We start from the raw sequence: 11,462 nt of genomic DNA, 5'->3' as shown, positions 1-11,462 counted from the left end.
TCCTTTGCTTCCCTTCTAGCCAGACGTGCAGTCTTACTCAGATGGAAAGGTGCTGCTCCACCCACCCATGCTCAATGGATGATGGACCTTATGTCCTGTTTAAGCCTCGAAAAGATACGCTACTCGATTAGTGATACCAGCAAAGAATTTCAGAAGTTATGGGGGCCCTTCCTGGAGTATTTTTCAAGTCTTCGGTCTCAGACTCCGTCTATTAGTAATACCCAGTAAGGTTCCAGAAACAATATTGTCGTCGTGTTCTTTTTAATTAATCAATCTGGCAAGAGGATGGGGTTATTATGTGGTAAGGTTTTTGGGTTTAGAGTTGCAGACCTTGTTATCATTACTGTTTTTTGAATATGTCTAAATTATCATTTTTTCCTATAATACTCTACTGCAATGTTATCTGATTTCTTCATGCAACCCTTTCAGAATTGACGTATTTAGTGAGGTCATATTTAGTGAGGTCTTTTGAAATAACGTGTGTGCTTTTTGTTTTGTTGCTGGTGTCTTTTTCATGTTTTAAAATCAATAAAAATATCTTTGAGAAAACAGGGGTGGCCAATGTTATCCGCAAAGGGCCAATGTGTATGCGGGTTTTCGCTGAAACTCCCTAATTAGATTACTAATTAGAGGACTGATTGGCTGAAGAGTCCTCACACCTGGGTTTGAACAGCAGACCTACAGGTTATCACAAAAAACCTGCATACACACCGGCCCTTTGCAGATAAGATTGGCCACCCCTGATTTAAAACAACAAAAGGGGAGATGTATTGATATGTAATGTGCTATGTGTAGTTCCACCACTAGTGGGCAGTGTGACATTTGGTTATAAGCCTGCTAATAGTAACGTGTGTAATGGCAGTTTCTTCAAGTAAAGGTTCCAACTATGCAGCACTGGTGTATGTGTCTCGTCAATACATCTGATCATCCAACTATATAGCCTAGTAGTTGGCCATTACTAGAAATAGCATAGGAATCCATGGACAGTATTTTTTTTAGCAGGCAAAAAAAAAATCGGACCAAGATGGGACAGGAATCATTCGTTTTGGGATTGCGCGGTACAGGATTTTAAACGTTATTTTGCATGGGATCGGGACGGTACAGGAATTTTTCGTGGCAGGGGAATGGTACCAGAGTGAAAATCCACTCCCGAGTCACCCTCTGGCCTAGACCAACCCGAGGCTCCTGAGCAGTATTCGGCTCTTTGAGTGCCCCCTTGTTGCTTTGAAAAAGAATGAAGAAATAGGCGTAACTCAAAGTAATTTTAATCATTTTTATTAGAGGAAAGTAAAACGTAACTGTTAAAGCAGTCATATCTGGTTTAGTTTACGTGGACTTAACTGTCTATTAAAAAACCACCAGTAGTTTAAAGTGTGATGTAACACATTAATACTGTGGATCAACACACATTATTTATCACTGGCTACCAAGAAGAATTAAAAATACATGAGGAAAATCATGAATTTAAAGATGAATGGATGTATGTTTGCTTTCATAGCCTCTACAGTTGGCTTCCCTGTATATTTAATATGCACTGAGAAGCAATCAAACAACAAGCAGTCAAATGTCCTTTGTCATATCTTGCGTGTATTTAATGTTTATATTTCAGATATAGAGATTCGGGTGTAAAGTCTGAAACAGTGGCAAGCACAGCACTGTGCGACGAATTATACAAATGTGTATAACTTCAAACCTATCTACCAACTCACTCTGGTATGAAGCGTTTTAATTGCAGTTAGCTAGGGAAGACTCTCCACATGCACTTGAGAGAAAAGAAGAGTGTGAACTGGATAAAGTTTAAGAAATTGCTGCGATACCCTTAAAAAACACAGATCTTTGAAGTGCATTCATTGGGAATAAATGAAGCGGCCATGGATAAAACCATTAATACAAGCAAAGGATAAATCCTGCTTGGGATCAACATTTTACCTGTCCTGATGCTAACAGAACAGCGACAAAAGTTATAGTTACGTGATGTATAGAAATATAACCAGACAACAATACAGTAGGGTGCAAGATTTTATTGAATGCACATTTTAAGTAGAGTGCATTTTATTTGAGCACATGGCAGCCACAGTTCCTCTTCCTGCGCAGGGTTACGGGGATATTAATATCCCAGAAGAGCAGCACAACATAGGCTGCAAAAAGGCTGCGACAGGAGGACTTCATTTGGGGCTGCCCTTGGTCTGGTGGTAGGAGACTCTTAGGTTGAACATGGAACCCATTTCTTGAAATTCTGTGGTGAACAGAGCCAGCACCAACCATCAGACTAGTGTTACCTGAAGCATAATAACTCCTAATGCATCCAGCACCATTTTAACTCCTTAAAACTAAGCCCAGTACCTTGATGAGCATCTTGGGTATCCTGAGGAGGGATTTGATAAAAGTGCTGACCCTCCTATGTCTGCTGCCCAATCTAATTTTTGGGGCCTGGGCGTCTCCCTCACAGTCTGCATCACCTGAAAACAATAATGCAGGATGAGTACAGGCCTTTGTACCACCTTCCTTTAACTTCTTCTTGAGCTTTGGCCATGGGCATATGCTAATCACTCTGTTGAAAGGTGTGCGATCCGCAGGTGATACAGTACCTGTCTCGGCTGCTGTAGCTGGACTGCAGAAATCGTCAGGGACAGCAGGGGTGCATATTTCCTGACCATGAGGTGGGTTGCGGTCCAGGTGGAGAAAATACAAAATGATGTTTCTCCGCAAAGACTCCACAGACTCCTTGAGCTTCTTGTCGGCAATGTCAGCCGCCGGTTCAACAATGAAGCACCTTGATTTGCTTCTGTGTACGGTGAAGCTGAAATTAGTAGTTTTAAAAAATACCTCCACGCGCCAGACTGCCTTCATTTGGTTGCACATTTTAATGCTTAATTGATTGTTAAAGAGAGAGAACTGAATGGGTCTTGCTATGGTGCTGCAAAAGGTCGTTCTGAGACTCGGGAACTGCGCCTCAGAATTTATACGTGGCTATTGCCTACGTAGTCTTAGAACGCCTTCGTCACAATCGTCTCCATGGAAATGGAATTCAGCGGGACAGCGTCACGTGTGGCAAATGCAGCCAATGACATACCTAGTTGTGACAGCGATGGCTTGCCTAGGGGAAGTTTAACATAATAACATTTCCATCCTCACAATGACTTTCTTTGCGGTCCGAATCGATCCAATAACAAGGTTTCCTGTACCGATGCTGATAATCTGTGCCGGCCAGACAACCCTGCGACAAAAATCGGCCACGGACTGACGATGAGGTGAAATTTGACGATTTGGGTGAGGGGGGTTGCCGGCAGATTAATCATTACTTCCCCTAGACTGGGGATGGGAAGCAAATAATATCCAAAGGGGAGCAGCGGAACCGGGAATCATAATATATTTATAAATACGGTGGAAACTGCATATAGTGATCAGTCGCATATATAGCTCAAAAAGCAATTGGGACAAAATCATTACTGTACAAATTCTGTTTAAATAATTCGCGTATAATAATCAAGTAGTCCGCTTACAGTGTTTGTTTTAAGCGTGATAACAAATTAAAACTGGTATTTTATTTTATTTTTTACTTTACTTTGATCGCCCTACTAGTACTTTACCTTGCGGTAGCCCATCTGCTTCTGACTATAGATACCCGAAGCTAATGCGGTGTGCACAGAAAACATGACAGGACAGTCATTTTCTCTCAGTGACAAATATAGGCTCATTAAAGCTTATGATAAGCTGCCAAAAACAAGCCACCGAGATGCAGCAGCGAAACTACAATAAGCCCTTTGAGGCAACGTAGCGTCGTGAAAATGCGCTGTTAATAAAATTGAATATTGAATATTTATGTACAGTGATACTGTATTGTATTAATATAGCCTATTTGAATAATACACAGTTCAGTAATTTAATTTATACAGCACTGTAATTTGAAAATTGTTCGAAATAGCTAGCCTATACTGTACTTTGAAATTATTCATAAAATTAAGTAAATAGCGAAGCTGTCCGTTTTATTGCCTTATGTCCATGAAATAAATATACAAATCTCAATTACATGGGTCTCTGCCTGAGACATAAAGGAGAAGAAAAAAAAATCATGATAAATATTGGTGATCGAATGGAAGCGGTCACCTGATTAGCGCGTGACGTGTGGGTAACGGCCGGCGACAGTCAGTTTAAAACATGGAGTCAGAGAAAACGGCGTTGCAACGTAAAGTCGGAGTATATATGATCCCTGCGTGACTTTTAAGGATCTGTTGGGCAAGTCCGCAACTTTAAAGACGTTTGTAAGATGGAGTAGAGTGCGATGGAGTACCAACTCCCTACGCTGCTTGTAATACGTGCAAAGTCATAGTCAAATATGCACCTGACTCCGGGACAATTAGCATGTCGAGACACACTTGTAGCAGCAGATCGCTTGGTAATGAAGTGCAGCGAGAAGTTCCAGAAATTGTGAAGATCAGGCTCAGGAACACGATGGCTCGCATGTGGAGGCAAGATTTGAGACCTTTTGTTTTTATAGAAGGACAAGAATTCATCGACGTGGCGAAGGACTTGCTTCTCATCGGTGCGACTTGCATTGAGATCGAAGGAGTCTTAGCACGGAGTGTTTCTCGCCATCTCGAGAAGGATTATGAAAAAATAAAGAAATTTGTAATAGAACGGCTCCAACAGGTATGCCTGCTTTCAATATATCTCGGCTACGTGTTGTAATTGTTATGCTGGTATAATGAAGTACACGTACTAGATTTGGAGTAGGCTTCACTCTAGTACTCTGTCAGCTTTTAACAGTGCTGGACCAATTATATGAATAACTGAACAGAATAGTGATGGGCCACACTTTGCTTATTAGTAGTTTATTTTAGTCAAACGCAGATTATATACACTTCTCGCACAAACGCGCGTTTTGTCCTAATGTCTTCTTGAATCAGTGTGCACACGTGCGATCCTGCCCTATTCTGTTCTGTCTTCCGAAGTAAACATGCCTTCAATATATTCTGGTTAATGTGTTGTGTGACCAGTTTGCCGCAAGGAGCCCTCGAGCCACGCGGGAAGCTCCTTGCTGGGAGTCGGGCTGTGGAAACTAAGGGTGCGTTCGACTTGGCCTTAGGTCTGTCTGCAGCTGACGTGACGTGGAGCGAGATCTGCCGGCGGCTGCAGGGGTGGAGTATAAACTGACTGCAGCCAAGTCGGACAACTTCTACTCCTAATCTGCGAGAGCTGACTACAATGGCAGCACTGCCAGAAGATAACGATGAAACAAATAAAGCAGCGCAACACTGCAGTAACTAACAATAAATAAACCAGTAACTTACGTGTACTATTAGAGCATTTATGTCATTTATTTAAACTTTATTTTACCAGGTAAATTAACTGAAAACCAGTTCTCACTGCTTTAGGTGATATTCGGGAGAAATAGCAGATAAAGCATCGGAACTTCCTGGGATACCAACGTCATTCGTGTAATTAAACTCTTCAGCCAATAAGGGCAAAGTTCTGTCGTCATGGAGGCGGTTCCAGTTTGTGCAGCCGACTGAGAGGCGCTGCTCGATCTGTGTTGATGACTGGATGGCAAGACGTATTCAGTCAGTGGTACATATGGATCGAAATGGTAACATACTTGGACTGGAGGATTTTTATGCTAAATATGATACTGTTTGTTCTAAGGAGTTATATAACAAAATTATAATGAATATACCAGTAGCCCTTATTCAGGCAATTGGAAAAGATCCATTCCTACTTCTCTCCATGGATCTCGGGGTTTTTCCTGTGGCCTCATGGGCTCCTTTGGCCGTCGATATCTGTAGCGCTGGCAAGTCTCACAGTGTTGTACATAAGCTTCAATGTCCTTGTGCATGCCCGGCCAGTATAACACCCCGTGCACGTCTTTTGCACTTTTCTACACCCAAATGTCCTTCATGAACTAATCTGACCATTTGTGATGTCATGGACGTGGGTATGACTATTTTTGTGCCTTTTAAGGTTTGTATAAGATGATCTTTATTTAAAACGGGGGGACTTTCGGTCGATAGGGGGATGTGAAAGGAACAAGGTAGAGGAGCTCCCGCTAACTTTTTCAAAGTCCCCACTCCTCAATCTTTCAATCCATAACTAAAGTGTTATATTTTGCTCGGTTTCATTTTTTTCTTCTTTTTTTTTCTCGTTTTTTGTTTTTTAATTGCGCTTAAATGACCTCAAAACGCGTCAAAGCGGGGGAAAAGGAGGACGCGACACCTGGCTTAAATATGGCGGCCATCACCTTGCTTTTAGAGCAGCACAGAGAAACGCTAGCGACCGAGTTCAGAACGTCTTTTAGTTCAATGGAAACTAAACTCGACGAAGTTCGGTCTGCAGTGCAAGACCATGGGCAACGGCTCGGGTCTCTGGAGCTTGTCTCGGAGGATCTAAGCCAGCGTTTTAAAGAACTAGAGAATGTTTGCTCCGGCCTCAGCGACAGCAATACTAAACTACTGGCCAAAGTTACCGATTTGGAGAGCCGAAGCAGACGACAAAACCTGCGCATCTTGGGGCTGGCGGAGTCTGTCGAAGGTGGGCGTCCTACAGAGTTTTTTGCGGGTCTACTGTGCGACGTTTTTGGAAATGGTACGCTACCCACCCCGCCGGAGATTGATAGAGCCCATCGGTCACCTGTAGCAAAGCCGGATCCAGGACGGAGACCACGGCCTGTTATCATCCGCCTCCATCGCTATCAGACAAAGGATACTCTGATCCGAGAAGCCCGACGGAGGGGGAAGCTCGAGTACCATGGTCAGCAGATCCGCATCGTGGAGGACTATTGCCCGGAGGTTTTGGGTCAACGCGTAGAATACAGAGAAGTGATGGCCGAGTTGTATAAACGCGGACTCAAACCTGCCTCGTTGTACCCTGCACGACTCCGCATCACCCTTCTCAACGGTGACAGGAAGTGGCTACGCTCGGTCGCCGAGGCGAGGAAATTTGTGGATGGCCTACCTACTACGTTGGAATCTTCGTGAACGTCTGCTTGGATCGTATTAAACTGAATATTACTACCTTCTTCGTGTTTGCCTTTATGGTACAGAATTTGGATGTCTATGGCGGACTCGCTCAGATTGCTGTGGTAGCTACCACGTTTATCCGCATGGTAGTTACGTGAGTACTTTGCCTGAATTTATTTACTTTTTTTTTCTTTCTTTCTCCCTGTTGTTTTCGGATTGTGCAAGGACGCTTATAGGCAGTCTTGAACCTAATGGTTTGTATTTCTGTTATTTTGGTACATTGTTAATATACTTTGCCAATTTTCAGCAGTATGTAAACTTGGTAATATATTTTGCGTTGGTTTTGTTATGGATATGTTTTTTCAAGAAGTTCATAGTTAACCTTGGAGTGTATTTGAGTACCCAAAATTTATTTGGGAGCTGGAGATTTTTTGAGTGAGACAGGAAGAGTTTCTTTGTGAGGGTACACAATAGGTGTCTTGGTGAGCTTGCTGCTAGTTTTTTTGGCAGCTTTCCTGTTGATGGGTAGGGGGGTGGGTAGTGGGTGCGGGGGGGGGGGGGGGGGGAGACATCCTCTAGTGCCAGTCAAATCTCAGGAGATCGTTTTGGTTATGTCAGGACTATTTTGTTATCCATATCTGGAACCTTGTCTTTCAATGTACATGTTAACCTGCTTTTTTAAGATGGAGAATGGGTAGTCATTTAAACTTGGTGAGTTGAAATGTCAAGGGTTTAAACCACCCCGTTAAAAGAAGGAAGGTGTTCTCACACCTCAAACAGTATAAAGCAGCAGTTGCTTTTTTACAAGAAACACACATTCGAGGATCTGATAACTCTCGTCTTATGTCCCGGTGGTGGGGTCAACATTTTCATTCTACTTTTCAGGCTAAGGCTAGAGGTGTCTCAATTCTTATCAGCCAAAACATTCCCTTTGAGAAACATAATGTAATCTCGGATGACAATGGTCGGTATGTTTTTGTTTCAGGAAAACTATATAACACCAAAGTAATACTGGCCAATGTATATGCCCCCAATGCTGATAATGTAGATTTTTTTGAGCGTGTTTTCTCTCTACTACCGGATCTGAGCTCATACTCTCTCATACTTGGCAGTGATTTTAACTGTTGGCTGGATCCTGTGCTAGATCGATCTTCTGCTAACCCTGTTACAATTAGTAAATCTGCTTCATTTATTCAGTCCTTTTTATCTAATTATGGTGTCTCTGATGTATGGCGTTTTCTCCATCCTAATGATAGAGGGTACTCGTTCTTCTCACAGGTCCACCGTACTTATTCTAGGATTGATTATTTCCTAATTGATAGTCAGTTGATCTCACTAGTTCTCTCTTGTGATTACCGGGGCATAGTAATATCTGATCATGCCCCTGTTGTGTTATCCATGACCTTTCCCGATGTCTCCCAATACAAGAGACATTGGCGTTTTAACTCAACTCTCCTGACAGATAAGAACTTTTTGAAATTCATGGCAGAGCAAATAATATTCTTTTACCAAACAAATTCTACACCTGGGATCTCCACCCTGGTAATATGGGATACGTTAAAAGCCTACCTTATGGGACAAATTATTTCTTATACCGTTAACCTGAAGAAAAAGGCACATGCAGAGCGGCTTGAGTTGGCCAGTCAAATTAAAGAAATAGATCAGCTTTATGCTAAGTTCAAAAATCCTCAGCTGTATGATAAACGAGTGGAGCTCCAGGCTAAATTTGGCCTCCTCTCGACATATTCAATTGAACGCCAGCTTTTGAGGAGTAAGAGTTCGTTTTATATTCATAGTGATAAATCGGGCAAGATGCTAGCCAACCAGCTGAAAGGTGTCCAGGCAAAACGGCATATCACAAAAATTCGATTGGATAATGGTAACATCACTTCTGACTATTCTAAAATTAATGATACTTTCCGGACTTTCTACTCTCAACTCTATACTTCTGAAGCTCCACAAGATGGTACTCTGATGGAGAATTTTTTAAACTCTTTGAATATTCCTATGCTTTCCTCTGACAATAGGATGAGATTAGATGAACCTATTTCACAGGAGGAAATAGAGGCAGCCATTTCTTCTCTGCAGTCTGGTAAATCCCCAGGATCTGACGGTTTTCCTGTTGAATTTTTTAAAGCATTTTCATCGCTGCTATCACCTCAATTATGTTTAGTTTTGACTGATTCCCTTATGTGTGGTAAACTGCCTTCATCTTTTAATGAGGCATGCATCACCCTTGTCCCAAAAAAAGGTAAAGATCCTGTTGAATGTTCGTCATATAGGCCAATTTCCTTGTTAAATGTTGACGTTAAAATTTTAGCCAAAGTTTTAGCCCGCAGGCTGGAAAATATTATACCCTCTATATCTGAGGATCAAACCGGCTTTATAAAAAATCATTATTCCTATTTTAATATCCGTCGTTTATTTGATATATTATATTCCCCTTCCGGTCAGACTCCTGAATGTATCCTCTGTCTAGATGCAGAAAAGGCATTTGAATATTTATTTGCAACTTTAGAAAAATTCAATTTTGGATCTAAATTTATCTCTTGGATAAAGCTATTATATCTGTGCCCGTACGCTTCTGTTCTTACTAATTCACAACAGTCACAACCCTTTAATCTTCAACGGGGAACACGTCAAGGGTGCCCCTTAAGTCCATTGCTTTTTGATCTGGCTATAGAGCCACTTGCTATTGCACTTCGAAGCTGTGGGGATGTTTCAGGTATCTGGAGGAGAGGAGTTGAGCATAAAGTATCCCTGTACGCAGACGACTTGTTGATTTATGTGTCAAACCCGAGAATATCTCTGCCTTCCATGATTTCAATATTTACTCAATTTGGTAGTTTTTCAGGATATAAATTGAACTTGCACAAAAGTCAGTTGTTCCCTGTGGATGGAGCACCAATTTCTGAATATTCTAATTTCCCATTTAAATTGGCACAGGACCAATGTACTTACCTGGGTATAACAGTTACAAGGAAGCACAAATGGCTCTTTTAAAGAAAATTTTCTTACGCTATTGAATCATACAAAACAGTCCTTGACACAATGGTCCCCTCTTTCTGTATCTTTAGTGGGGAGAATTAATTCCGTTAAAATGAACGTACTACCTAAATTTTTGTATCTGTTCCAGTCAATACCTACCTTTATTCCTAAATCTTTTTTTGTTTCTTTAGATTCAGATATATCCTCTTATATATGGAGAGGAAGGCATCCCCGTTTGAATAAAGCTCATCTCCAGAAATCTAGGCGTTATGGGGGCCTGGCTTTGCCTAATTTCCGTTATTACTATTGGGCAGCTAATATACGCTGTATTGTGTTTTGGTTCTATTCCCAAAACAAAGATAATTGTCCATCCTGGGTGTCATTGGAATTGAATTCAGCTAAAGAATCTTCTGTTTTGGCACTTCTTGGATCCTCACTTCCTTTAGCCCGAAACAAGTCAATTGATAATCCGGTTGTCTGGCGTACTGTGAGAGTATGGGCTCAGATGAGAAAACACTTCAATTTAACTGGTTTTTCTCTTTTGAGTCCAATTTTATCAAATCATCTTTTTCAGCCCTCTTTATCCGACCCTGTATTTTATGATTGGCATAGAAAGGGAATTGTGTGTTTTAATGATTTGTTTTTCAACAATAGCTTCGCATCTTTTACTCAACTTTCTGATAAATTTGATCTCCCAAATACTCATTTTTTTAGATATCTGCAGATTAGACACTTTCTCAAATCTCTAATTCGGACTTTCCCTGAGTCACCAGTTATGAATGCAGCTGATATGTTTCTTACTTTGCAACCAACGCGCAAAGGGTTAATATCCGTTATTTATGACAAACTGGCTGGTATGAAATGTCCTTCTATTAATAGAATCAAAACTGCTTGGGAACAGGATTTTAACGTGTCATTGAGTGAGGACACTTGGGACTCAATATTTAAGTTGGTTAATTCAACATCTTTATGTGCCCGCCATTGTCTTTTACAGTTTAAAATTGTGCACAGAGTTCATATGTCCAAAGTCAAACTATCGCGTATTTACCCGAATGTGGATCCCCGCTGTGACAAATGTGGAAATGAGGATGCTTCGCTTATTCACATGTACTGGTCGTGTCCTAGTCTTGAAGAATACTGGAGGGGGATATTTCAAACCCTGTCCTTAGTCCTCAAACAGCCTATACACCCCGACCCTTTGATCGCGCTCTTTGGCCTCAGTGATGCTGATACATGTCTGACCCCGGTGAAACGCCGGACACTATCCTTTGCTTCCCTTCTAGCCAGACGTGCAGTCTTACTCAGATGGAAAGGTGCTGCTCCACCCACCCATGCTCAATGGATGATGGACCTTATGTCCTGTTTAAGCCTCGAAAAGATACGCTACTCGATTAGTGATACCAGCAAAGAATTTCAGAAGTTATGGGGGCCCTTCCTGGAGTATTTTTCAAGTCTTCGGTCTCAGACTCCGTCTATTAGTAATACCCAGTAAGGTTCCAGAAACAATATTGTCGTCGTGTT

General features: G+C 41.6%; 1 long non-coding RNA gene across 1 annotated transcript; it reads right to left on the bottom strand.

Moving 5' to 3' along the window:
• Positions 1-2,006: 2,006 nt before the first annotated feature.
• Positions 2,007-2,727, bottom strand: LOC140590869 (uncharacterized). Its single transcript, XR_011991742.1, has 3 exons — positions 2,589-2,727; positions 2,344-2,459; positions 2,007-2,236 (listed from the first exon to the last, which is right to left on the bottom strand). It is a non-coding gene; the product is annotated as an uncharacterized lncRNA (long non-coding RNA).
• Positions 2,728-11,462: the final 8,735 nt, after the last annotated feature.

This window comes from Paramormyrops kingsleyae, chromosome 5 (assembly GCF_048594095.1).
Source record: "Paramormyrops kingsleyae isolate MSU_618 chromosome 5, PKINGS_0.4, whole genome shotgun sequence".
Taxonomy (NCBI): Eukaryota; Metazoa; Chordata; class Actinopteri; order Osteoglossiformes; family Mormyridae; genus Paramormyrops; species Paramormyrops kingsleyae.
This window is presented reverse-complemented; position numbering and strand designations above follow the sequence as displayed.